The 26731-nt window shown below is 39.9% G+C and overlaps 1 long non-coding RNA gene across 9 annotated transcripts in view; it reads right to left on the minus strand.

Annotated features, from left to right (window-relative positions):
* Positions 1-26731, minus strand: part of LOC149122331 (uncharacterized) — a 375722-nt gene that overhangs the window by 18791 nt on the left and 330200 nt on the right. For 3 of the 9 annotated variants that reach the window (XR_016220689.1, XR_016220687.1, XR_016220686.1), the window contains 2 exons: positions 15570-15647; positions 7030-7166 (listed from right to left, as the gene is read on the minus strand). This is a non-coding gene — a long non-coding RNA (uncharacterized LOC149122331). Of the gene's footprint in view, positions 1-7029; positions 7167-15569; positions 15648-17453; positions 17515-24917; positions 24973-26731 lie in introns of all 9 variants that reach the window. The other 6 variants (XR_016220692.1, XR_016220688.1, XR_016220690.1 and 3 more) reach the window with 5 other exon arrangements.

Genomic DNA, 26731 nt, shown 5'->3' on the forward strand with positions numbered 1-26731 from the left:
CTCAGAAACCATATTTCAAGCTACTGTATTATTTCAGTAATACAGATAATCCCAAGTTTGTTAATCTTTAGAGGCAAAAATATAAATAATTTCCAAAAAACAAAACCTCATCTTTAGGATGAGATTATTTTGCTCCACTGCACTCCCCTTTTGTGTTACCTGTTATTCCTCCTGTGTAACCCCTAGTGTGAGGCATTAAGAAAACAATTTTTCAAAAGTTGAAGTGGCTTAGTGTTTTTGTGACATTTTCCATAATAGCTTTCTATCATACTTTTACAAATGCTTTGATAAGAATAAAAAAATAGCTCATGGACTTATTACATTGATCGAATATTCATGAGCAGCTTGCATCTATCTTTATATTATGCTCATTTGCAACGAATTGTCTTCATATTATGTAAGACAAACATGGCCATGTTCAAGTCTTTCATTTGAATAAAATGTAAAGGATTATAATGTCCCCCTAAAAAAAAGCAAATGAGAAGAAATGAAGACCTACCCCCAAGGACAGCAGGACAGGATCACCACAGTCATAGTCACACTGAAACTGCTTCCTTGTCAGCTCTCCAAATATTTCAGCCCTTTTTTGGTCATTTGTCGCTCCCCCTCTTCGTGGAGAAACGACACAGGACCCTGCGTTGTTCTTTTGTCTGCTCGGCCCTCCCCGGATTTGCTGCTGGTTCTTCCCGGGTTGTTCCACCTCCGTGGAAGGGCAGTTCCCCCTGCCACTTTCCCCACTTCCACAGGGGAGCGGCACACCGCCGGCCGGCTCTCTCGGGGGCTGCACAGGTGTTATTCAGATAGATGTTCCTGGTGCATGTTGTCTCTCTCCTCCTTTATAGTCCTCTTCCACCAATCCCAACTCTGCTACCCACATGCCGAGTACGCTGCTCTCCTCCAATCAGGAGCAGGTCCTACAGTTTATTGGTTGAACTGGAGGCAGCTGTGTAGAAGCTGTTTCCTCCTCTCCCAGCGCCATATTGTGGGAGAGCAGATGCATAGAATAAGTCTTAATTCCAGTAACTTAGTCTAGTCTGAGTTGCTCCCCACAGTCATTATTAATTTAAAAACTGAAATATAAAGGGAATTTCCTCCACTTAAAAAAAAAAAAAACAAGCATCAAAAATACTAGGCCAATTTTACTGCTCCTCACACACTTCTCTTAACTTGGTTAATAGCTTCTGAATATGAGGGGAAAATGGAGAGCCTTCCAGAGAGTTCTACGTTCCCCCAAACGCAAACTGAAAAGTTGATAAATTCCTTACTAACTAAGGAAAAGCAACAACCATCACGTCACTTTCATAATTCAGTGAAGAAACATACAGCTAGAGCCAGGGACACAATTCACTGAGAATGCACACAAAACACTTCACCAGGCATTTCTCCCTGTTTGCACATGATGAACAAAGAGGAGACACATCTAGAAAAGATGAAGTTTGACATGGGTATTGTGGCATAGAAGGTTAAGCCACTGCTTGGGACACCTGCATCCCACACTGGAGTGCTGATTCAAGTCCCTGCTGCTCCTATTCTGATCCAGCTCCCTGCTGTGGCCTGAGAATACAGTGGAAGATGGTCCAAGTGCTTGGGTCCCTGTACCCATGTGAGAGACCTGGAAGAAGCTCCAGGCTTCCTGGCTTTGGCTCCGGCCATTGCAGCCATTTGGGGAATGAACCAGCAGATGGAAATCTCTCTCACTCTCTTTACCTCTGCCTCTGCCTCTCTGAAACTCTGTCTTCCAAATAAATAAATAAATCTAAAAAAATTGCCATATCATTACATTTGAAATGTAGGTATTTTTCAGTGTGATGCTGATAATATTTTTAAAGTTAGAGTTAGTTATTTTTCTATAAAGTTAGAAATCTAGAAATATATGATGCATAGGGAGGTTAGGAGTGATTTCAAGGCATTAGTCATGTTTTGTTTAACTGGTAACGTTCATCCATTAAACATTCATTAAATTAAACTCTAAATTGAACTAAATCCCTAAATAAACTCACACATTTACACTTTACAATAACCTCCTTTTTATAAGTACCAACAGACCAAATACACAGTACAGAAGTTACTTTATTACGTATACTGTTCACAATATAATGCATCTGTATATCTTTGTATAAGAATCATGTTTGTTTGGTTTTTTTTATTTGACAAGCAGAATTAGACAGTGAGAGAGAGAGACAGAGAGAAAGGTCTCCCCTTTCCATTGGTCCACCCCCCAAAATGGCCGCCACGGCCGGCGCTCAGCACCAATCCAAAGCCAGGAGCCTGGTGCCCCCTCCCAGTCTCCCATGTGGGTGCAGGGCCCAAGCACCTAGGCCATCCTCCACTGCACTCCCAGGCCACAGCAGAGAGCTGGACCAGAAGAGGAGCAACTGGGACAGAATCCAGCGCCCAGACCAGGACTAGAACCTGGGGTGCTGATGCCACAGGCAGAGGATTAGCCAAGTGAGCCACGGCACTGGTCAAGAATCATGTTTTTTTAAGATTTACTTATGTGTTTGAAAGAGTTATAGGGAGAGCAAGATAGAAAAAAGAGAGAAATCTTCCAGCCATTGGTTTACTCTCCAGATAGCTACAAAGGCCAGGCTGGGCCAGGCTGAAGACAGGAGCCGGGAGCTTTTTCTGGGTCTCCCTTTTCAGTGGCAGAAGCACAAATACTTGGGTCATCTTCCACTGCTTTTCCCATGCCGTTGGCAGGGAGCTACATCAGAAGTGGAGCAGCCTAGACTCAAACCAGCATGCATAAGGGATGCACACATCACAGGCGGCAGATTTACCTAGGTTTACACCACTATGCTAGCACCCAAAACCATGTTTTTCATTTTGTTTTTTAATATTTATTTTATTTATTGGAAGGGCAGAGTTACTGAGAGAGGGGGAGAGAGAGCAATATCTCTCACGTACTGCTTTACTGCCGAAATGGCCACCAACAGCTGGGGCTGGGCCAGCCTGAGGACAGCAGCCAGGAGCTCCATCCTATAGAGGCCCAAGTACTTAAGCCATCTTCTTACATTTTCCCAAAAGTGCATTAGCAGGAAGCTGCATCAGATGTGGAGCAGCTGTGGCTCAAACTGGCACCCATATGGGATGCTGGCTTTGCAGGCATCAACTTAACCTAGTATGTCACAACACCAGCCCTCAAAACCATGCTTTATAAATATAAAGCACCCATTCCAAAGCAACACAGTTTAAAATTCTGAACTCATATAATTTTAAGATATACTCATATTACTCACATATTAAAATAAAGCTATTTATATAATTTAAGCAAAAATTATATATTTACTTATGCAGACAACTTTTTCCTACTTGCTTTCTAAAATGTAAGTTTTCTTATGACTTAATGAGAAAAGGTAATGTGGTTCCCTGTAACTCTGATAAAAATGACTTGATGTGTGTACAACCAAAGTGGTGCCTCTGTGAGGAGGTAGTCCCTGGAGCCTCTAACTCAGTCACCATGGTTTGAGCTGAGATTAACTACCTGTATATTAATCTATAAAATGTATGTTTAAACACATTAAAATATTTGATAGAATCTGTTACAAAATTGAGAATAAAAACAAATTCACCTCCTCAAAGAAATTAGATATGAGTAACAAACTGCATTTTGTAGTATATGGAAATAGTTGCAAACACATACATCTAGACAAAATAGCATTACCTGACAGTATGTTCATTGTATTGCAATGATTTTACCTCTACTTGACTGTGTACAGTATCCTCTAGAAAGCAGATATTTCTTTCTGTGCAATATGCATACTTTGGACAAACTCAGTATTTATTCAAGGTGAAGTCAATTAAAACTGACTGCCCCTTACAACTTCCCAATTACTCTCCAGCTCATAGGGAATCACTTCCTGTCTGTTCCCACATATTTCACTCTGTAACTGTACTCTGTAACTCTACCTATGAACCCACGTCCCCTTTTGCTTGCACAGTGTTTACATGTCACTTGGTAGGTGTTCAGCACATCTTTTTAAGAGTATTATTTAAACTATTCTATTTCCAGAGCCTCAGATCATTTGACTTCCTGATACAACTTCTAAATATGTCTATTATCTATTCATTCATGTAAATTCCTCTGCTGTTGTCTTATGCTTCAAAGTTGTCAACTCACAGTTTTGCCTGTCTCAAATGATGCCTTCAGAATAATCATTAGGAAGCAACACTGTCATTATGCCATGCTTCCTTACTAAAACTATCTATATTCCCTATTGCTTATGGGATACATTGACTATTTAAATCAAAAACATTTCTTGAATGCTTTCTATGTATCAAGATACTGATCAATCCTCATGGCCTGGAATTCAAGTCCCTCTGAATTTGGCCATAATCAACATTTTCAATAAAATCTCCCAACTCTGACCTTGAGTTTTACATTCCAGCTATTTTTTTCTTATCTTGTTTTCTCTGTACGTATCTTATGCTTTTCCACTTTCCAAAATCTGCACATTAAGACTGTTCATTTCTTTAACGCCTAACCTAATTTTTAAGACAATCAAATTTCTCCTCTTCCGTGAAAATTTCACAAACCATCTAAGATATAACTAATTTACTTTCTATTGTACTCAGTGTTCTTTTAATTTCAGGCTGCCTTTCAATATATTTGATTTTATTGTATTGATTTTTACGATGGAAGTTAGAATTTTATAATAAAAAGATAAGAACCTTAGAATTGGTTATATTTAAGTTAAAATTTCCAGCAAGATACACACTAGTCATATGATCTTGGCTGAATAAATTCTGAATTGCTTTCCTACTTTTTAATTTTTTTTCAGTTTGAGAGGTAGCACTATAGACAGATATGGAGAGACAGACAGAAAGGTCTTCCATCTGCTGGTTCACTCCCTAAGTGGCAGCAATGGCCCAGAGCTGGGCCAATACAAATCTAGGGCCAGGAGCTTCTTCTGGACCTCCCATGCAGGAGCAAGGCCCAAGCATTTGAGCCATCTTCCACTGCAGAAAACAACTGTTGTAGGCAGAAAGGTGGATTGGAAGAGGAGCAGCTGGGACTTGAACTGGTGCCCATGTGGGATGCCAATGCTGCAGGTGGAGGCTTAGCCTATCATGCTACAACATTAGCCCCGATTTTCTACCTTAAAGTGAAATTAGTAATAACTATTTCCAAGACGGCAAGAATTCAATGAGATAGCATCAGTACTTACTGACTTTGGTTTCCACAAGGTCTTAACTCTAGCATTTTTTATGCTTATCAACTAATTTGCAAGCCTTTGAGAGCAAAGGATTTTTTATTTAACTTTATAGTTTTACAGAATAAAATCACAGAAAAGTTTTCTATAATGTTACTTATTTGATTTTCCTATTAACACATGTATGAGGAAACAATAAATCATAGCATTTATAAAAACCTGTTGTACAAAAACCTTTACCAGCCAGTGCTGCAGCTCAATAGGCTAATCCTCTGCCTGCGGCACTGGCACACCGGGTTCTAGTCCCGGTTGGGGCACCAGATTCTGTCACGGTTGCCCCTCTTCCAGTTCAGCTCTCTGCTGTGGCCCGGGAAGGCAGTGGAGGATGTCCCAAGTCCTTGGGCCCTGCACCCGCATGGGAGACCAGGAGAAGCACCTGGCTCCTGGCTTGGGATCAATGTGGTGCACCGGCCACAGTGCGCTGGTCGTAGCAGCCATTGGAGGGTGAACCAACAGAAAAGGAAGACCTTTCTCTCTGTCTCTCTCTCTCACTGTCCACTCTGCCTGTCCAAAACAAACAAACAAATAATAAAAACCTTTACCAAAAGTGATGGGCGCTGAGAGATCAAAGAAAGAGAAGAGCAAATAAAGGATTACACAGAGTATAATTTACTAAGGACTTAGAAGTACATCTTGAGTGGCAGCGAGACCTAAGGATAACCACTTCCAGAGGCTGTATGCTAAGGTAGACAAAAGTGGCCCACAGCCAACCAGTATATAACTGGACTTTTTTTTTCTTTTGAGAGACTGACAGAGTGGGCTCCTATCTTCTGGTTCACTCCCCAAATGCCTGTAATTTCTGGGGCTGAGCAAGGCCCAGAACTAAGAGCCAGTAATATAATCTAGGTCTCTCATGTAGAATCACAAGGAACACAGTCACTTGAACAAACATTACTGCCTCCCAGGGAATGCAGGAAGCTGGAGTCAAAAGCCAGAACCAGGATCTGAACCTAGGCACTCCAATGTGAGAAGCTCTTGTAAATGGACTTTTATCATTACAATCTTAGAACTGTATAAACAAACCATACTGATTATGTTAAAAACTAATTAAAATTAAAAAATAAAAATTTATGGAGTAAAATAAATAAGCAAATATATGTTTAAAAAATGCAGGTGAGTGTCTGACCTAGCAGTCAGGACACCAGTTAAGACACCCATATCCCATACTGGAACACCTCAGTTCAATACCCAGCTCTGGATCCTGACCTCAGCTTCCTGCCAATGCAGACCCAGTGAAGCAGTGATGATTGCTCAAATTACTGGGTTTTTGTCATCCATGTGGGATACCTGAATTGAGTTCTTGGCTCAGATTCTGCCTGGCTCAGCCCTGGCTATTGTGGGCATTTGGGGAGGGAACAAGAAGATGGGTGTGTTCTCTCTATTAAAAAAAAAAGTAGGTGGAATTCCCTTGGGGATGAACAACATCAGTCTTATCCCTCAAAGTTGAGCTTTCATAGCTATAGCTGGCACAATTTCTTAAGTCCTCTTCCTATAAAAACGTGCTCAACCTCTCTTGACCTCCTAGTGGCTGTGGGATCTTAATAACCCCAAAAGTCTATAAAAGGCCTATAAAAATAACTCCTCAGAGCCTTTGGAGTTCAATGTCTTTGAATTCACCATGCATTCAGAGCACCCACTCTGTGTAGGACACTGTGCCAGGGATGGAGGGATTTAACTACTCAGCAGTTCTCTGGACTGAATTTTCCCCCAAAAATGTGCACACCAACTTCCAATCCCCTCAATGTGGCTATATTTGCAGATAGGGCTATTACAAGGTAATTAAGGTTAAATGAAGTCAAAAGGTTAAAGTACTAACCTGATAGGATTAATGTCCTCATAAGAAAAGAGATCAGAATCCTCTCTTTCCCTCCCATGGAAAGCAGCCATCTACGAGTCAGCAAGAGAACCCTCACCAGAAATCGACCAGGCTGGCACCTGATGCAGCTTCCAGAACTGTGAAAAAAATAAATTCCTTTTGCTTAAAAATAAAATAAAAAGTCAAGACATGTTAACATGGCAGACATCAATTAAAAGGCATGTCGTGCCCAGTACAGAACACTCAGAGGACCACCTTAACAGCTTTCTTCTTCCCACAGGCTTTGGGGTGAGTGCCAGAACCTCCTAGCAGGCAAGATGGCAGCTACAACGGAGATGCATAAATTCCTGTCAAGCTGGATCTCTATATCCCAACCCTCACTACCAGCTCTTACAATTTTACGTGTCCATCTATTTTGTGACATACTCTGAGCCAGTGAGGGGTTTTAACATTGTCTCAGTGCCATGCCACAAGGCCATTTGTGTAGTTTGTAAGTATTATCCACTGCAACAAGACACATGTCCAAAAGGAGACAGAAAATTATTATGAAAATGACAATAGCAATCAATTTTTCCCACCAAGAGCACCAGGAGCAAAACAAGTATTTTTGCTCGAGAGTCAGCGAGAACTTCATGTGTGACAGGAGATTGGTAATATTAGTGTTGCCATCAGGAATCTACATTCAGCATTCTCTCTCTCTCTTTTTTTTTTTTTTTTTTTTTTTGACAGGCAGAGTGGACAGTGAGAGAGAGAGACAGAGAGAAAGGTCTTCCTTTTGCCGTTGGTTCACCCTCCAATGGAGGCCGCGGCCAGCACGCTGCGTCTGGTGCACCGTGCTGATCTGAAGCCAGGAGCCAGGTGCTTATCCTGGTCTCCCATGGGGTGCAGGGCCCAAGCACTTGGGCCATCCTCCACTGCACTCCCGGGCCACAGCAGAGGGCTGGCCTGGAAAAGGGGCAACTGGGACAGAATCCGGCGCCCTGACCAGGACTAGAACCCGGGGTGCCGGCGCTGCTAGGTGGAGGATTAGCCTATTGAGCCGCAGCGCCGGCCAGCATTCTCTCTTAATGACAGTACAAGCTCCCCCTAGGGTTGCAGCTATAATATCAAGAGTCAGGCAGTTTAGTAGCACTGCTTTTCTCATTTGAGACATTGCATCTTTGATCACAAAGATATCTGCTATCATTGAGAGCATGCTTTGCAAACATGGTTAAGCCCTCAATGTATGCTTTTACGTCTTCAAGACCTGATGAGAGAATGAAAACAGAAGCTAGATGATCATCCTGTTGGAAACAAAATGAGTAGATCATGCTTGCAGCAAAGGTCCATTAGCTGGCTACAGTGGAGTGGTAAAAACTTTCTCTGTGCCCATGTGAAACCTATCATGCAATAGTCTAACCACCCAGGGGGAAACCAAGGACATGAATACTATACAACCAGTGAGTCCCGTTAGAGACAATCCAATAAATACCTGGCTCCTGACCTCAATCTTGTGAACCAGTCACTACTCCTCAAATTAATGATGTGTTTATTTTTTGATGGTATTCAACCCGTGTGTCTAGATTTATTTGAGCGACTGTCTTCAGTATAATTGGTGTGTACCTAGTACAAAGCTGAAAATTGGCTCAAGCATCCATACTCAAAAAGGGAGTCACATAAATATATCTGAGAGCTATTCAAAATCCTCTTTCATTATGTGTTTTTGTTTTTTGGCTCATTGGTTCTGGTATAGGCCGGAGTAGCCCATTGGGCAGCATCTATGTGAAAAGCAGCCTGTGACCAGGATTATTCAAAGTATATTTTTAGTTCATTTATTTATTTGAAAGGCAGAGATATCTTCTAATCTCTGGTTTATTCACCAAATGCCTGCAACAGCCAAAGCTGAACAATGATGAAGTCAGGATTCCTGAACTCCATTTAGTTCTCCGGGTGATGACAGAAATGCAAGCACTTGAGCCATTTCATGCTGCCTCTCAGGGTGCCCAAAAGTAGGAAGCTGGATCAGAAGCAGAGTTGAGTGGGACTCACCAGGCATTCTGACATGGAATATGGGCATCCCAAGTGGCTGCTTAACCTGTTGTACCACAATGCTCACCCTATTCAAGATTTTTTTTTATGGACTATTGGGCATTATCAAATGTGTTATTGCCAATGTACTTTATACTCTGTGTGTTTGCCACATCTCTGCAACACCCTTAACTAAAGTTATCCAATGTACCCTTGCAAGAATTCCCACCAGGGCAACCCAACATGTGAGGCATTATGTACTTAAGCATAAAGATGAGACCATTGCAGAAGAACATTGGTTTCAAAAGCAGAATCTGGAAAAGAAAGCAGCAAAAACAACAAAAACCCACAAGGAGAGATGAAAAAATAAATGTTTAGTAGAATCTTTTAACAGCAAGTCTGCACCATCCAACAAGACAGTACTAATCATTCCATCTCTGTTGGACAACATGGTGGCAGCAGCTGGGAAATGCTGTGGTACAGCACAACACATGGGGCTAACTTTAGTGCCCAGCAATATTTCCCCTTTAGCTCAATTCAAGGCATAAGTCATAACACAGCCCTATAGTTCAACAAGGTCAGTGGCAACTTAGGTGGGCCAGAGGGTCCCCAGACTGAGGCAAGCAATATCTGATGCACTCTGGAGTAACAAACCATTTGAGTTTCCATTTAGTTTTCCACTCCCCTGGAATTAACATCTGCAGTGTTCAAAAGAGCAACACTGTCTCATCCAACTCAGGCAGCACAACAGCTAGATATACTTGTTGGACACAGATGGCATTTGGTCTGGGCCTGGAGACATTAAGCACTCATAAGGGGTAGGCATACTAGACATGTGGGTATTTAAAATCATTAATGTTTCCCCAAGGACTTCAGTCCAGTCAGCCAAGGAGGATTTACCTCACAGGGTCATAACTGCTTTAATCAGTTTTTTCTCTCCATGACTGCTGCCGGGAGATTATAAGGAGACGGAAGTACCATGATACATCATGAGTTTGAGCCCAATCTTGGATAGCATGTTCCATAAGATGGGTACTTTGGTCATTATGAGTGTAGCAAGGATACCCACACATCACACTTAATTTTTTTTTTCAAGATCTTTCATGATGTGACAACTTGGTTAGCTCCTCTGTTTGGAAAGGCTTACCTGAGGCCAGTACCTTTAGCAACCCAGGTTAAAGTATATAAGGCCAATCTATCTAATGTGCCAGTCTCACACAAGTTGAATGGCTTAGTGCATCTGTCCATGCCTGTAGGCCAAGTGGTGGGGCTGGAGGTGCATTCACAGCTGAAATTGGGTGCAGTTGCCATAAAACTACTGTATTTGGGGGATAATTCTGCACCCTTAGCTACGTTCCATCCTCCCTTAGCATCATTATGCCCTTTCTATGTACAAATAGATAAGCTGCTTGGATCTGAGCCAGGGCCCACACTTTCATCAAGATATCTGTCCCCATGCATCCAGGGGCAGAGGTTTTAACATGAAAAGATACATGATATACAATTAATTGTATCCTAGATTCACGTAGCCATCCTTGCGTTTGTTGCCACATCATGGTTTCTCAGCGAGTCTTTCCTAATATGAACATCTCTCCTCTTGCCATTGTACCAACTACCATGTAAGTCCTCAGTACACTGCCCAACAACCAGTGGCCATGGCTCATGAGTCTACTAGTTGTACGTCCCACAGTCTTGCCCATTGCTTGCTCAGATTTCCCCCATCTAAAACAAGAGAGTATAAGAGACACATTGTACCACAGTAGCAGCCCAGACACTCAGGTTCCCCCTACTGGACCATCTGTATCCCAAGCATTTTCAGATATAGAAGCCACCTCTGTTGTACTTGTGAAATCAGAGGTACCAGGGCAGCCACCAGGAGTGGACAGGCAGTTTCATCAGTAGTCACGTCCAGTACTGTTCTTAGTTTGGGAAACTATAAGGTGTGGGATATGACACTTTGTTGTTGTGAATACACACATCATTGATTCATGGTAGGGATCTGTGCCATGACAGATTGGGGCTGGGAAAATTGGTCTTCCACTCACCTCTTGATGGGTAGGACAAAGTGCACTGTAACTAGAAAAATCTTGGTTAGTGTCCCCAACTGTAATAGGGCATTTCACACTACTGGGAACTGTTGCTCTAAAGGGGTATATCTAGTTTCCTCTCCCTTCCAGAATTACCTTTGAATCCTTGTTTCTCTGGCCAGAGTGCCCAACTATGCCATCTGCTACACTGTTGGCATCTAATTGCATTGTCACACTAGGTGGAAAGATTCCAAAGCTCTGTGTATGTTCTATCAAAACCTTTCTGTTTTTTAAGTCTTTCTGTTTGTGGGCAGCCCACGTTCCCCTTTTTAATTACCTGATATGATGGGCACAGACACTGTGCTACATTGGGGACTGAATCCCAGCAAAGCCCAAGAATCACAAAAAGGCCTTTGTCCTACGTGGGATAGGTAAGGTTTGTACTTTATCAAACACCATGCCAGGTTTAAATGGGTATCACTTAACCAGATCATCCCAAGAAACTTGATGGATGATCCTGGACCTTGAAATTCTGGGAGATTGATTGCTCATTCTCCTACTCGGAAGTAGGCACAAAGGAGATCCACTGTGTCCTCTAAGAGAACATAACTGGCACCGCACCAGTTAGCATAATACCATAAATATAACGAAACCAAGTACAGACATTAGGAAACAAGAATTGGGTGAAGTTCTTAACTACTGTGTTATGACAGATTGTAGAACTATGCATATTTCCTGGGGACAGGACCTAGAAATTCCACCATTTTCCCTCCCATATGAAAATGAACTTCTCTTGTGAATCTGCCTGAAAAAGGCAGTAACTTAATGTAAAACAGTAAGAACGTAACAAAGAGAGATTATTAGTCTTTCTAATGCCTGGGTAATATTGGACAAGAGCATGTATGGGAGACACTATTTTTAAATTTCTTAATAATCTATGATAATCCTCTAAGGTCCACCTTGCTTTCTTTTTTAAAAAAATGTGTATTTACTTTCATTTTATTTCAAAGACAGAGAGAGTGTAAGAGAGAGACAGAACTTTTTCATCTGCTGGTTCACTTCCCAAATGCCCACAAAAGCCAGGGATGACCAGCTCAAAGACAGGAGTCCAAAATTCAATCCAGTCTCCAACTTGGGTGGCAGGGACCCAAGTACTTGAGCCATCATTAGTTGTCTCCTGCAGTGTACATTAGCCAGAAGCTGGATCAGAAGGACAGGAGTCAGGATCAGGACTACATGCGGGCATCCAAGTAGCATCTTTACCACTGCGTCAAATGCCCACCTCTATGCTGAATACTTTCTATACACAGTTGGTGAATTCACAGGTGTTGAATTCTCCCACAAAGAAGGCCTAATGTGTGTATGTATGTGTGTGTATACTTATATTTATAGGTATGAGCATACACTCAGATATACGTGTATGTTTTTACACAAACAAAATTAGGTCAGATATAAACTTGATTATCTTGTGTTGAAATATTTCTAGACAATGCAGTTCCGTTAGAAATGCATTTGGAGATAATAATGCACTTTCTCAGGTGGCAAAATGACAAAATCTTATGATCAGATTTCAATTTGAAGAGGGCTTAAAGTGTGCTATTTTTAACTAGTTAATTTCAATTATATTACAGGAATACCAATAACTCAATAAAATTCACAAAAATCTAAGGTTACACTAATTGAAAATTTATTTCTCTATAATTTTGCTTGTAAAGAATATTTCTGAGTATAGGGAGAATTTTAAATTTAATCTTACATTAATATATTGATCAATTTAATGAAAGGAGCAACTCCCATTTTCCATATTTTATTTCTTACATTAAAATCCAAGCACATAGTTCTATGGCATTGCCCTTCATTTGTTCTTCTCAGTTGGAATGCATGGCTAATCTCTCAAGGGAATGTTCTTGCTATTTATTATTGATTTTATAGCTCAAAAATGTAAGTGGGCAGTGAATGGCTGGATTTCAGATTAGGAAATAACCACTTAGAAGAAGAAACCAGCTGGACACTTGTGATAAATTGCTATTTTCTGTCCGAATTTTATACCTAGTTATAGGTAGTTTGCAGAATTAAGCTCCATATGGACAAAATGTTACTGAGGGGATACAACATAACCTGTGCATGGTTACAGATGCTTCTCTCATTCTTTTGGGACACATTGTAGGAGAAACATGTCATAATCAGGGATTTAGAAATAATGAAAGATTTGGCTTTCATCTGTTTTTCATGGATTTACAAGAGCTGAGATAAAGAAAACAAACATACACAAATGTTAGCTGGGATAGCATTAAAGCAGACTAAACAAACGCTTCCTCAATGTGATTATATACACACACACACACGCACACAGAGAAATAACCCATGCTAGTTCCACTGATAGCACTGCAATTCCCAGTATGGAAATCGTTTTAATATTTTAACTAATGTAGAAACAAATTATGTTATAAAACAGAAGGATCTTGATCAATACAAATTGTTTTCTTGACTTTATACTTTTGTCACCTCAGGCTGCTATAACAGAACATCACAAATTGAGTGACTTTAACAACAAGTACTTATTTCCTATAGCATCAGACATGAGAAGTTCAAGATCAAGGTTCTGCCATTTCTGGTGTCTGGTAAAGAAACTCTTCATGTTTTTAGAAGGCTGTCTTTTGTTAGTATCCTTGCATGTTGGATAGGAGTGAGAGGAACAGCCAGAAAAGGATAGAGTGTGTGCATGCAAGCATGTGTCTTCTTGTAACCCTATTCATTAGTGCTCCACTCCCATGATATAATCACTCAGCTAAGGCCCTACCTCCTAATACCATCACATGACCAGTTAGGGTTTCAATGTACAAGTTCGTCAGGGACATAAATAAACATTCAATATAAAATAACAAGTATTTAAACATAAGTAATGCAGATTTCCCAATGGCTGATCTATAAGAGTCTTCTGACTTATTATACTAATTTTTATAGATTACCAATCTTTATTTTTTATGATTTAGTTATTTGAAAAGCAAAGTTACAGCAAGGTGTGTGTGTGGGGGGGGGGGGAATCTTACATCTGCTGGTTTATTCTCCAAATGGCCGCAATGGCCAGAGATGGGACAATATGAAGCCAGGAGCCAGGAGGTTCTTCCAGGTCTCCCAGGTGGGTGGCAGGGGCTTAAGCACTTGGAACATTTTCAACTGCTTTCCCAGGTGCAATAGCAGAGAGCTGAATTGGAAGTGGAGCAGCCAGAACAGGAACCGGTGCCCAAATGGAATGGTGGTGCTGCAGTTCGCAGCTTTATCCACTATGATACAGTGCAGTCCCCTAGATTACTTATATTTAAAATTAATAGAATGAGAGCCGGCATTGTGGTGCTGTGGGTAATGCTGCCACCTGCGATGCTGGCATCCCATACGGGCACTGCTTTCTGTTCCAGCTGTTCTACTTCCAATTCAGTTCCCTGCTAATGGTTTGGGAAAAGCAGTGGAAGATGGCCCAAATGTTTGGACCATTGCGACAGATATGGGTGATCCAGATGGCATTCCAGGCTCCTGGTTTTAGCCTGGGTCAGTCCTAATCATTGTGACCACTTTGGGAGTGAATCAGTAGATGGAAGAGTCTCTTTGTCTTTCTCTCCTTTTCTTTTTTGGTAACACTTTCAAAAAATAAATAAGTATTTTTTAAAAATAAAATTAATAGAATGTATTGGGCAGGTTTCATCCAGAACACTGAAAATAAGCCTTTAAAACTGATAATATTTAATGCAAGGAACTCATTATACATAGAAATGAAAGAACTGAATGACCAAGTATGATAGAGGCAGCAACACAGCGATTAGCAAAAACATGAAGTCACCACTATCCATAGGCTAGAGAGACAAATGTGGCCCCAGGGCTAGTTCAGGGTTGCCAGGATACTGAGGCCAAGTCACATTCATCTACCTGGAATCGTGCCCACACAGAGGCTGCTGGAGAAGCTTCTGGAAGCAGAGAGGGAGTGGAAAAAAACTTGGCTTCTCCCTTCCCAGCTCTCCAGTTGCAAACCAGTACCCACATTGGCTAATCTGGCCAGAAGACAATTAACACATTGGAAACACCCTCTGCTGGAAAAACCTCCCTGTGATTTTCATTTCTGGGGGAAAAAAGGCAGAGATGCGGGAGAAGGAATCATTTGAGAGTAAAGAGGCACAGAAACAGCACAGATATCCATCATTTTTATATTATAACTTATCAAACTTCAAGCTATTTAGGATGCAATAGATGGCATTTCAGATAAATACAGAGTTTGATTGTTAAGCTATAAAAGACAGAAAAAGAGTTGGGTCACTGGAAACAGACATGCCCTGGAGTTGAAGGGCTCCAGGTCAGAGCCACGACCTTGTTCTCTCCAAGCTGAAAAACCCTTCACTCACCCCAGCTTCCAAAGTAACCACTGCTGTCACGGGGATTGCCAAGTAGGGTCAACAACATTACAGGCAGAACTGTATATTAACTGATAAATGTTTTCCTTTTAGACATGCCACCTACCTTCTCTTCAAGCCAGCTCTCCTCCCAGGCCATCTAGGTAATGGAAGTCAACAGGGTACCTCCTTTATGACGTACCACCTGTGAAGAGATAGATTTGAGCCTCATAACTGACAAGGCCTTAAAGCCCACCTGATTATTCTCAAGCCCTTTCTGTCAATTACTATTTGCCTCTCAATAAAAAAAAAAAAAAAAAAAAAAAAAAACAAAACCTTGCTCATGGTTTAGACTCCTTTCTTAGGGCCTCTAATAATGACTTTGTCCTCAGCTTGAGATCCTGTGAGTCTAAACTGCTGTGAGATTCATTTTCTCTAGACTTAAAAAAGTAAAATTCTAGGTGGCCACGCACATGACACCTCCGATAGAAGCAGTTTCTGCAAGCTGGCACTGCATCCCCCTGGAGAAGCCACTTCCTACTGAGAAGCCACATCCTGCTGGAACACTGTCTTGGACTCCCCTTCCCAAAGATGCCACCTTTTCAGCTTGAAGCAGCCACAGCAGCCATCATCCAGTTCCCCCTAACAGATGTTAGGGCTTCCATCTTCGGGAGGTGGGAATGTGAGGAGTCAGATGGGATGATAGATAGTCAGGGGATCCCAGTGGAGGCTGCCCTCCTTCCTTCAGAACCTCCAGATTTACCATGAGAAGAGCAAGGGAGCTCTTCCTGAGCTCACAGTTTATTGTGAAAACCAGTTATTTACCCCACCCTTAGCAGGCCAGGCAGGATGGAGAATTGTGCATGAGGCCTTTTGATGGTTTTTGTCACCACCTGGTAACTGAATGCCAATCTGAGAGTCAAGTTTTTTTTATTTTTTCCTTCAAAATTGTACTTTAAAAGTCCACTGCCACCAATCCCTTTGGGTTTTCCTTTCTTGGAAGCCCCCCTCCACACTGCTCTGGCTGGAGGCCTTTGACTCTAACAAATACTTGTAAATCTCAAAAAAGAAAGAAAGAAAGAAAGAAAGAAAGAAAGAAAGAAAGAAAGAAAGAAAGAAAGAAAGAAAGAAAGAAAGAAAGAAAGAAAGAAAGAAAGAAACCAAAAAAATTTAAGCTAAAAATTATTTTACCACCAAAAATGTTAGATACATTCCATGTTAATGTCAACCAAAAACACTCAATTTTAATTGTAGTTTATCAGGCAAAGATAGTGATTATGCTAAATTATTTGCACACATGTAACATACTTTACATACTTTATTTTTACTCATCAATGTATGTTAGTGGTTATGTGATCATATTTTCATAAAATTAAATATGGGAAAATCATGATGGATTTTTAAAATATATTTTGTACAATATAATTATTCTGTGAATTATATATTAATATGTTTGAACTGAGAAAAAACAGGAGCTCTATTAAGTTGCTATTTAAAGTTCTTTTAAAATTTATTTAGGAAATAATGGCTTAATCATGTCAAAGATAGACCATAGGTTTAATATTCTGAAGACTTCACTACAGGTATCACTCCATCTACAAGTTAAAATGGTAATTACGATAGCATCTCTCTAAACAAATACAAAACTTATTTTCAGTGATATATTGTAATTAAAAAATCACATTTGAGTCCATGGGAATAGGATCACTAAAAATAAACTTGTGGTATTTTTCTCAATTTATTTCCTTTATTCCCCGGTGTCTCACCAAAGACCCATTTCATTAGGAAATTGTTTTATTGAAAATGATCTTAGAAATTTCAAGAAGACTATTTATTATAGGAAGTATAATTTTTACATATTTCTTGTATAATAATCACTCTTAAATAATAAAAGTTGCTTTCATTGTAAGATGACCCAGAACATTGTACACAATCACAGATAACAACCACATCTAGCTTACCATGATTTAGCACATAAATCAGTTCTACCACACTTAAAACATACACGCACCTCCTGTAGACTACCAGGTTAACATTGAAGACACTGAACTTGTGGACCATCTTGGAATAATCTAAAGAACAACATGTGATAAACAGCTATGATAAATGGAACAAAACCAAGAAACAAGTTTTTCTGAAAACATTAAGACAAGAAATATTCCCAGGCAGCATCACTGAAACAGAGTTCTTAGGTAGACTCTCTGGTAAACATACCATCAGACCAGAATATCCTAGATTTTTCTAGATTGTTAGAATTTAAGGGTTCATAGAGGAATGCCCAGCATTGCTAGGACTAGAGAGGAGGACCATTTTGGGAGCTGTATTGGTGGAATGGTACTTCTCCAAAGGAAGAAGCATCTGTCCGTGTCTTATACACCACTGTTTTAATGAAAGTAACCTCCTGAACAATGAGAGAATTGAGGAAAAACAAACATCCTGAAACTAGATGTGGGCAATATTGCAGCATGAGGCTTGAACTATTCTCATATTGTCATTCCATCCTTCCTATCAGGAATACACAACATGAATTCATATCCCCGGAATACAAGGGATCCAGAATTCAGGAGCTTCTCTCCACTAAAATGTAACTACCAAGCCTAGCACACTGCTTCCTGAGAAACAGAAACTCTGAGTAAACCCTGAGTTTCTCATTTGTACATCTAAAGACAATGACAAAAAAGCTACTTAACATCTGGAAAATGTATCCATTTTTATTCACAATTATATATTTAAAGTTTAGAAACATCCTACATTTTCACTTTAGAAGGAAGTGATCTTAATCTGTCATCTCTTCATTATTTCTAGTTTATGAAAAGTAAACAAATTAAAAATCCAAATATCATCTGATAATCAGCAAACTGGGAATATTCTGTTTAGAAAGGATTTGTATTATTGAAAGATTAATCAGAATGTTCTCAAAGTGTAATGTTTTGATATGAAGGAATTTAATGGAAAGGAAATTAAAACCTCAAAACCTCAAAATCAGAGATTAGGGGCTGGCATTTTGATGTGGTACATTAAACTGCAGCTTGCAATGCCAACATCCCATATTGGAGCACCGGTTCTAGTCCCGGCTGCTCTGCTTCCAATCCTGTTCCTTGTTAATGCACCTGGGAAATCAGCAAATGATGGTCTAAGTACTTGAGCCCCTGTAAACTCCTAGAAGACACACATGGAGTTCTGGGCTCCTGGCTTCTGCCTGGCCAAAGCCCCAGCTGCTGTGGCCATTTAGGGTATGAACTAGCAAATAAAGATCACTGACTCTCTGTCTCTCCCTTCCTCTATGTTACTCTGCCTTTCAAATAAACAAAAACCAATCTTTAGAAAAAATCAAAGATCTAGTCCAGCACTGTGCCACAGCAGGTACAACCGCTGCCTGCAGTGCTGGCATTCCATATGGGCACAGGTTCAAGTCTCAAATCCTCCACTTCCAATCCAGCTCCCTGCTAGTGTACCTGGGACAGCAGTGGAAAAGAGTCCCAGTTCTTGGGCCCCTGAAGCCACATGAGAGATCCAGACGAAACTCTTGCCTCCTGGTTTCAGCCATTTGGGGAGTGAATCAGGGGATGGAAGATCTCTCTCTCTCTCTCTCTCTCTCTCTCTCATGTCTTTCTCTTCCACTGTCTCTTCCTCTCACTAACTCTTTCAAATAAAATAAATGTTTGAAAATTTAAGATTATTTCATACTTTCTCTCAGGTGGAATAAATCTTCAATAAGACGATTTTGCACATAAAATTCCAGGTTTGATGATGAATCAGAATAGATATATCTAATGGAGAAGAAAGAGGAAGAAGCAATGTAAAGAATTGAAAAAAATTTCAACTTTTTTCTTGTTATTCCTATTTTTCTTTAGTTTATTCTTCTTTTAAAAGATTTTATTTATTTATTTGACAGATAGAGTTACCAATAGAGAGAGGCAGAGACAGAGAGAAAGGTCTTCCTTCTGTTGGTTCACTCCCCAAATGGCCGCTATGGCAGGAGCTGCACCGATCTGAAGCCAGGAGCCAGGTGCTTCTTCCTGGTCTCTCAGGCAGGAGCAGGTGTCCAAGCACTTAGAACATCCTCCACTGCTTTCCCAGGCCACAGCAGAGAGCTGGACTGGAAGAGGAGCAACTGGGACTAGAACTGGTGCCCATATAGGATGCCAGCACTGCAGGCGGAGGATTAACCTAGCGCACCATAGTGCCGGCCCCCTTTAGTTTATTCTTTATAAAACAAATTTTTAAAATTAAACCATGTACTCACATAAAACAGACCAATATGAAAAAGATACAAGGCGTTTGATTCATAATGACACTATATAAGTAATGATAAGATATACCATATTCATATCTTGTGTTACATGTATATATAGGAATACACATAATTTTAATAATTTATACCAATTTTTAAAATATACCCTCCCAAACTTAGTCATCCAAATACATATGTATGCCAAGAAATGTTCATACAAAAAGTGACTACTCTATTTAATTCCAAGCTGATTGGTTAGACCCATTCACAGATACATACATATTGTAGTTGCAGTATTTCATTTGTGCTGTAATTGGAGTAATATAATACATGTTAATATATATGTGCAATCGATTCCTGCCCATATACACTCACATAAACACTTCCAGAAGATCAAAACAATGGTTTATTTATTAACTGAGTGAATTAGCCATTGTAGGAAAAAGTAACTTCTGCAATAGTCGTGCTAGAGTATCTCTTATGATCTAGAGATAAGACAATCACACTTCAGTGGAATATTAACCTGATTATGTGTGAATAGCTTAGCATCATTAAATTGTAGATTTTTTCCTCTTGAACTCTACTGTTAATGTGATTTAGCCACCAATTCCAAGTACCATGTTTCTCAGCTGCAATTTTCAAATGAGAGGATGTGAATAACCCCACTTGAATGGGGCACCTATTCATTATACACCATTCAAAAGTTATTGAGCCTCCACTATACACAATGATAGCACAGAACAGATTGTTAATTACCAATCTCAAGAGAGCACTCCCACTGCATGAAGGATTTCAAAGATCATCACTATGCCAACCACTAAGAACAGAGTCCCAACATGTCTGCCCACTTCATTTTAGCAATTGGTGAAACAGAACACAGTTTAACCAATTGGTGACACATGAACATTCATGCAACATGTTATATGAAGCAGGTTCATTTCTTACAGATAGGCATCAAGGGACAAAAAAGGAGCCTGCAATCAATTATGAGTCCCAGAGCACTTGAGAAAGATACTCAGGGCAATTCAGTTTCACCTAGAGTATTCTACTGGTTCCACAGTTGAGGGACCCCAAAAGTCTCCACAACCAGGTTATATACTTCAGGGGCAACGGTATTCACTTGGCAAAACTTTGAAAGACACCCTGCTTCCAGGAGAGTAAAGAACAAATCTTAGGCTATCTTGGGCCTCTCCTCCCTGTCTCAAGATTTTGCATTCCCACGGATGGGCAAGAACCATGCGGAGGCTATTTCAGGATTTCTCCCAATCTCAAGATATTTCATTCCAGCATATCAAGTCATTCTAAGAGCCACATGCAGGAAAGAGAGAACTAGGTCAGTCTAAGACTTCCTGAAAATCTGTCCTGAAGAAGGGTTAGTAAAGTAGGCAGGGCATAGCCACAAAGGTGGGTCAGCAGGGACATGCAGAACACAGGGCTGTCCAGGACCTACTCATGGGGAGCAGAAATGAGCTCTAATGATGAAATAGCAGAGATGAGAAGTCTGTATATTCAAATAGGTGTCCACTACATAGATATCATAAGATAAAGTAGAGGTGGATATACAGATAATTACTAAAAGACTACATCAGGCAGTCTACATAATACATATTACAGCATGGTTAGTTAACTGGTCACAAGAAAAGAATTTGAGGACAGCAGTGAGTGGAGTTTCTTGCCAAGCTATCCTAAAAAAACCACTTCATGGATAGATATTTGAAATCAATGTTTTCATATTCTTTCATTCATTCATCTGTTAGTTGCTGTTGGTAACGGAATTCAAGGTCAGTGGTTCCAAATTCATCTTCCTGAAGGATTTGAAGTTGAAAAATGTTTCTCTAAGAAAATTTCCTTCTTTAGCCTAGCATAGTCAGTTTACAGGATGTAAGTATCATACTTCAGGTCTTTGTACATTGTAAAATTTTATTAATAAACTATAATTCTAAAAAAGATCATAAATTATTGTGTAATTTAAACTTACTTCTCTTATCACTCTTGTTAGTAGTTCCAAGTCAAGGAACACTTGAATTTAAGGAAACAATTGTTGAATCTCATGTTTCTATCACATAAAACATTCTACTAGATTGGAGAATTAGTAATAACTTCATATACTGATAAAACACCATTTACTAATGCTATGAACCCTTTTGTGCAATGCTTTATTGGTAAAACAGTATTCCACATAGCTTTTTACCATATTTTCACTTCATCATAGAGGGATCTTAGTATAATTAAAGGGATATTATTGCATCTTTAATAAAGAGGAATTGAACCATTTATTAATTAATTGAAACGGTTAAGTAATTTTGAAACTTCTACCTCCCCATTGCCCAACAGCATTAACAGAATTAAAAGCCACAGAACTGGACTTTTCCAATTAAATAAATCTAAGGCACTATAAGCTATGCATAATAAAGTAACATTTTGAGGTCATTGTCAGTGCATGTAAAAATCAAACAGTGACTCATTTTTCTCAACAAAGACAGTTTTAAACAATAATCACAAGATAGTTGAGTCTAAAATACTAAAAGAAATATGATAAAAATATACAGTCTTTAATATTTTTAGAAAGCTCATAACATTGATAGAGAAAATACAGCATTTTACCTCCATAAACAAGGAGTGTTTTTTTTTCAGAGACACACTGCCAAATGAAAAATAGGAAACCATAAAAATTATAGAGGGAGTAAATATTTACTTTATAAAGAACAGTTGCATGCCCCCAGATAGGTAGGAAAGGTAATGGTATAGATATTGATAGCCTAACCTCACCGAATTCCAAAGAAGGTGAGTAACACAACCAAGAGGCCACTGAAGTTCAGTGGGATAAGATTTAAGACAAAGATCTGAGAGGCATTGTGGCACAGCTGGTAAAGCCACTGCCTGCTGACACCAGGATCACATATCAACACTGGTTTCAGTCCTGGCTGATCTTCATCCTACCCAGCTCCCTGCCAATGCACCTGGGAAAGCAGTGTGCACCCACGTGGAAGGCCGGGATAAATCTCCTGACTCTGGCCTGGCTTAGCCCTGGCTATTGTAGCAATTTAGGGAGTGAACCAGCGGACAAAAAATTTCTCTCTCTCTCTCTCTTTCTCTCTCTCTCTCTCTCGATTTATTTATTTATTTATTTATTTGAAGGTTAGAGTTACAGAGAGAGAGAGAGAGAGAGAGAGAGAGAGAAGGAGGGGCTATCCTGGTGTGGTTTAAATTTGCATGTCCCTGATGATTAGTGATCCTGAACATTTTTTTATGAACCTAATTAGTCATTTAGATGTCTTCTTTTCAGAGATGTTTGTTCAGATTCTTTGCCCATTTTTAAACTTTTGTTTTGTTTTGTAGGGTACTGAGTTGTCTGAATTCCTTAGATTTATTTGATATTAACCACTCATTAGATGCATGGTTTATATTTACTCCCACTCTGTTGTTGTCTCTTTACTTGGTTAATTTTCTCTTTGTTGTGCAGAGCTTTCTAGTTTGACACAATCCCATTTGTCTATTTTGCTTTTTTCCTGTGATTTTGGCTTTAGAGCCAGAAAACATAACTGCCCAGACCAATGTCATGGGGCTTTCTCCCTATGTTTAATCTAGCAGTTTCAGTTTCAGGTGTTATATTAAGTCTTTAATCCATTTTGAATAGACTTTTTTTTTTAAACTTTTATTTAATGCATATAATTTTCCAAAGTACGACTTATGGATTACAATGGCTTCCCCCCCATACCGTCCCTCCCACCCACAACCCTCCCCTTTCCCACTCCCTCTCCCCTTCCATTCACATCAAGATTCATTTTCGATTATCTTAATATACAGAAGATCAGCTTAGTATACATTAAGTATGGATTTCAACAGTTTGCTCCCACACAGAAACATAAAGTGAAAAATAATAGATGATTTTTTTTAAATGATGATGAAATCAGAGCAGACCTATTGTCATGTTTAATCCCAGTGAGAGTCAAGTTGGGAATTGATAATTTCTTTTCTTTTTTTTTTTTTTTTTTTTTTTTTTTTTACAGAGGATCAGTTTAGTATGCATTAAGTAAGGATTTCAACAGTTTGCACCCCCATAGAAACACAAAGTGAAATATATTGTTTGAGTACTCGTTATAGCATTAAATCTCAATGTACAGCACATTAAGGATAGAGATCCTACATGAGGAGTAAGTGCACAGTGACTCCTGTTGTTGACTTTACCAATTGACACTCCTGTCTATGGCATCAGTAATCTCCCTATGCTCCAGTCATGAGTTTCCAAGGCTATGGAAGCCCTCTGAGTTCTCCGACTCTTATCTTGTTTAGACAAGGTCATAGTCAAAGTGATCCATTTTGAATAGACTTTTGCAAATAGTGTGTTAAGGTCCTCATTCTTCTACATGGGGATATTGGTTTTCCAGCATCACTTATTGAATAATGTTCTTTCTATTGTGTGTTCTTCTTATCTTTGTCAAAATCCAACTGTGGGTGGGTATTTGGCATAGCAGTTAAGATGCTTACATCCCATGTTAGAGTACCTGGTTCAATGCCTGGCTCCAGATCCCAATTCCAGCTTCCTGCCAATGCACATCTTGAGAGGCAGCCAATGATGTCTCAAGTAGTGACATGTTGCTACCTAAATGGGAAACCTGGAGTGAGTTCCTGGCTGCTGGCTTCAGCCTGGCCCAGTCCTGGTGGTTGCAGGCATATGGAGAATAAACCAGGAGATGATAGAATGTTTCTCATGTTTCTCTCTTTCTCTATCTCTCTCTCTCTCTCTCTGTGTGTGTGTGTGTGTTTCTGTGTCTATGCCTCTCCAGTAAGTAAATAATTTTTTTTAAATACACATTTTCTTTTAAGAAAAAGCAATTGACTATAAACATGTGACTTAATGGGCTTTCTAACTTGTTCCATTCATCAATGTGATATGCTTTCATTCTGTTTTAAATATAATGCCTCTATAATATGTTTTCAAATCATGAAATGTGATACATCCAACTTTGTTCTTTTTGCATTAGATTGTTTCAGCTACTTGGTTGTTTTGCTTTTCCATAGACATTGTCTTATAGTTGCTAGAATGGGTATGAAAAAAATAAATGAAAGATGAGAGGTGTTACGGATAATGTAAAGAAAATAGAACTCTTCCACGCTATTGGTGGGGATGTAAATTAGTACATAAAGTATGGAAAACAGTACAGACATTTCTTAAAAAACTAAAACCAGGGGTATGTAGTTAGACCAGCAGTTATGATGCCACACCCCATATGGAAGTACCTGGGTTTGCTTCCCAGTTCCAGCTGCTGATTCCAGCTTCCTGTCAATGCAGACCCTGGAAAACAGCAGTAATGATTCAAATAATTGGGTTTCTGCCACTATTATAGGAGGTCTGGATTGAGATCCTGCCTGCTGACTTCAGCTGCAGTCCAACCCCAACCATCGTGGGGGTTTTGAACCAGAATATAGGAGTGTCTGTCTGTTTCTCTCTCTCTCTCTCTCTCTCTTTCCTCATGTGTCTCTCAAATAAAAATGTTTTAAAAATGTTAAATCTAAAAATATAATTTCTGTACAATCCAGAAATTCTACTTTTGAGTATATATTCAAAGGAATTAAAATCACTATGTTAAATAGATACCTGCACTCCCGCTTTCATTACAACATTAAATCACAACAGCCAAGGTATGCAGTCAATCTACGTGTCCAGCAATTGGTGACTGGATGAAGAACATGTGGTAGATGCACATAATGGAGCATTCTCCAGCCTTAGAAATGAAGGAAATTCTTTCATTTGAGACATAATAGGTAAACCTAGAGGATATTAAGCTAAGAAAAATAAGCCAGTAATCAAACACAAATCCATATGATATTGCTTATACATGGATCTAAAAATGTCAAACTCATAGACACAGCAAGCAAACTGATGTTAACCAGAGAATGAAGATGGAAAGGAGGGCTGGGATTAGGAGTTCTTGTTCAAAGGGTACAAGGCTTCAGGAAGACAGGAGGATTTTTTTTTTTAAAGATCTATTCATTTATTTGAAAGGCAGAGTTACAGAGAGGCAGAGGCAGACAGAGTCTTCCATCCACTGATTCCTCCCAAATGGCTGCAAAGGCTGGAGATGGGCAGATCTAAATCAAGGAGCCAGGAGCTTCTTCTTGGTCCCCCACAGGGTGCAGGGGATCAAGGACTTGGGCCATCTTCCACTGCTTTCCCAGGCACATCGACAGGGAGCTGGATCAGAAATGGAGGAGCTGGGACTTGAACTGGCAATCATATGGTACACCAGCACTGCTGGTGGTGGCTTTTACCTGCTAAGCCATAGTGCCAGCCCCAGGAAATTTTTTTCAAGATTTATTTATTTGTTTGAAAGAGGTAGAGAGAGAAGAAGAGGCAGAGAGAGAGAGAAGTCTTCTATCCACTGGTTCAGTCCCCAGATGGCCACATCAGCCAGAGCTGTGTCGATCCAAAGCCAGGAGCCAGGAGCTTCCTGGGTCTTCCCACATGGGTGCAGGAGCCCAAGGACTTGGGCCATCTTCTACTGCTTTCCCAGGTAACAGGAGAGAGTTAGATTGGAAGTGGAGTAGCCAAGACTCAAACTAGCACTCATATGTAGCTTTTCTGCTACACCACAGCGCCAGCCTCAGGAATGGGTTTTAAGAACTGATAGAATTAAAAAGGAGAGAACAATTCAACATGGGAAGCAGGATACACAGCAGACTCATGGAATGTCAGATGTCCTAAACAGCACTCTGGCCTCAGAATCAGCCCTTAAGGCATTTGGATCTGGCTAAAAAGCCCATGAGTATTTCAGGCATGGAAAGCCAAGACACTGTGGCAAAAAAATAAAATAAAATAAAATAAAATAAAAATAAAAAATAAAATAAATAAAATAAAAAACCACCCTAAATGAAAGATCTCTGTGAGTGGGATCCCAGAGGAAAGAATGGGCCATCAAAGAAGGAGGTACCTTTCTCTGAAGGGAGGAGAGAACTTCCACTTTGACTATGGCCATGTCTAAATAAGATTGGAGTTGGCGAATTCAAGAGGCTTCCATAGCCTTGGCAGCTCATGACAAGAGCCTCGGGTGATT

The sequence above is a fragment of the Oryctolagus cuniculus genome, chromosome 14, assembly GCF_051225735.1.
Source record: "Oryctolagus cuniculus isolate XC-2025 breed Fujian yellow rabbit chromosome 14, ASM5122573v1, whole genome shotgun sequence".
NCBI classification, from domain to species: domain Eukaryota; kingdom Metazoa; phylum Chordata; class Mammalia; order Lagomorpha; family Leporidae; genus Oryctolagus; species Oryctolagus cuniculus.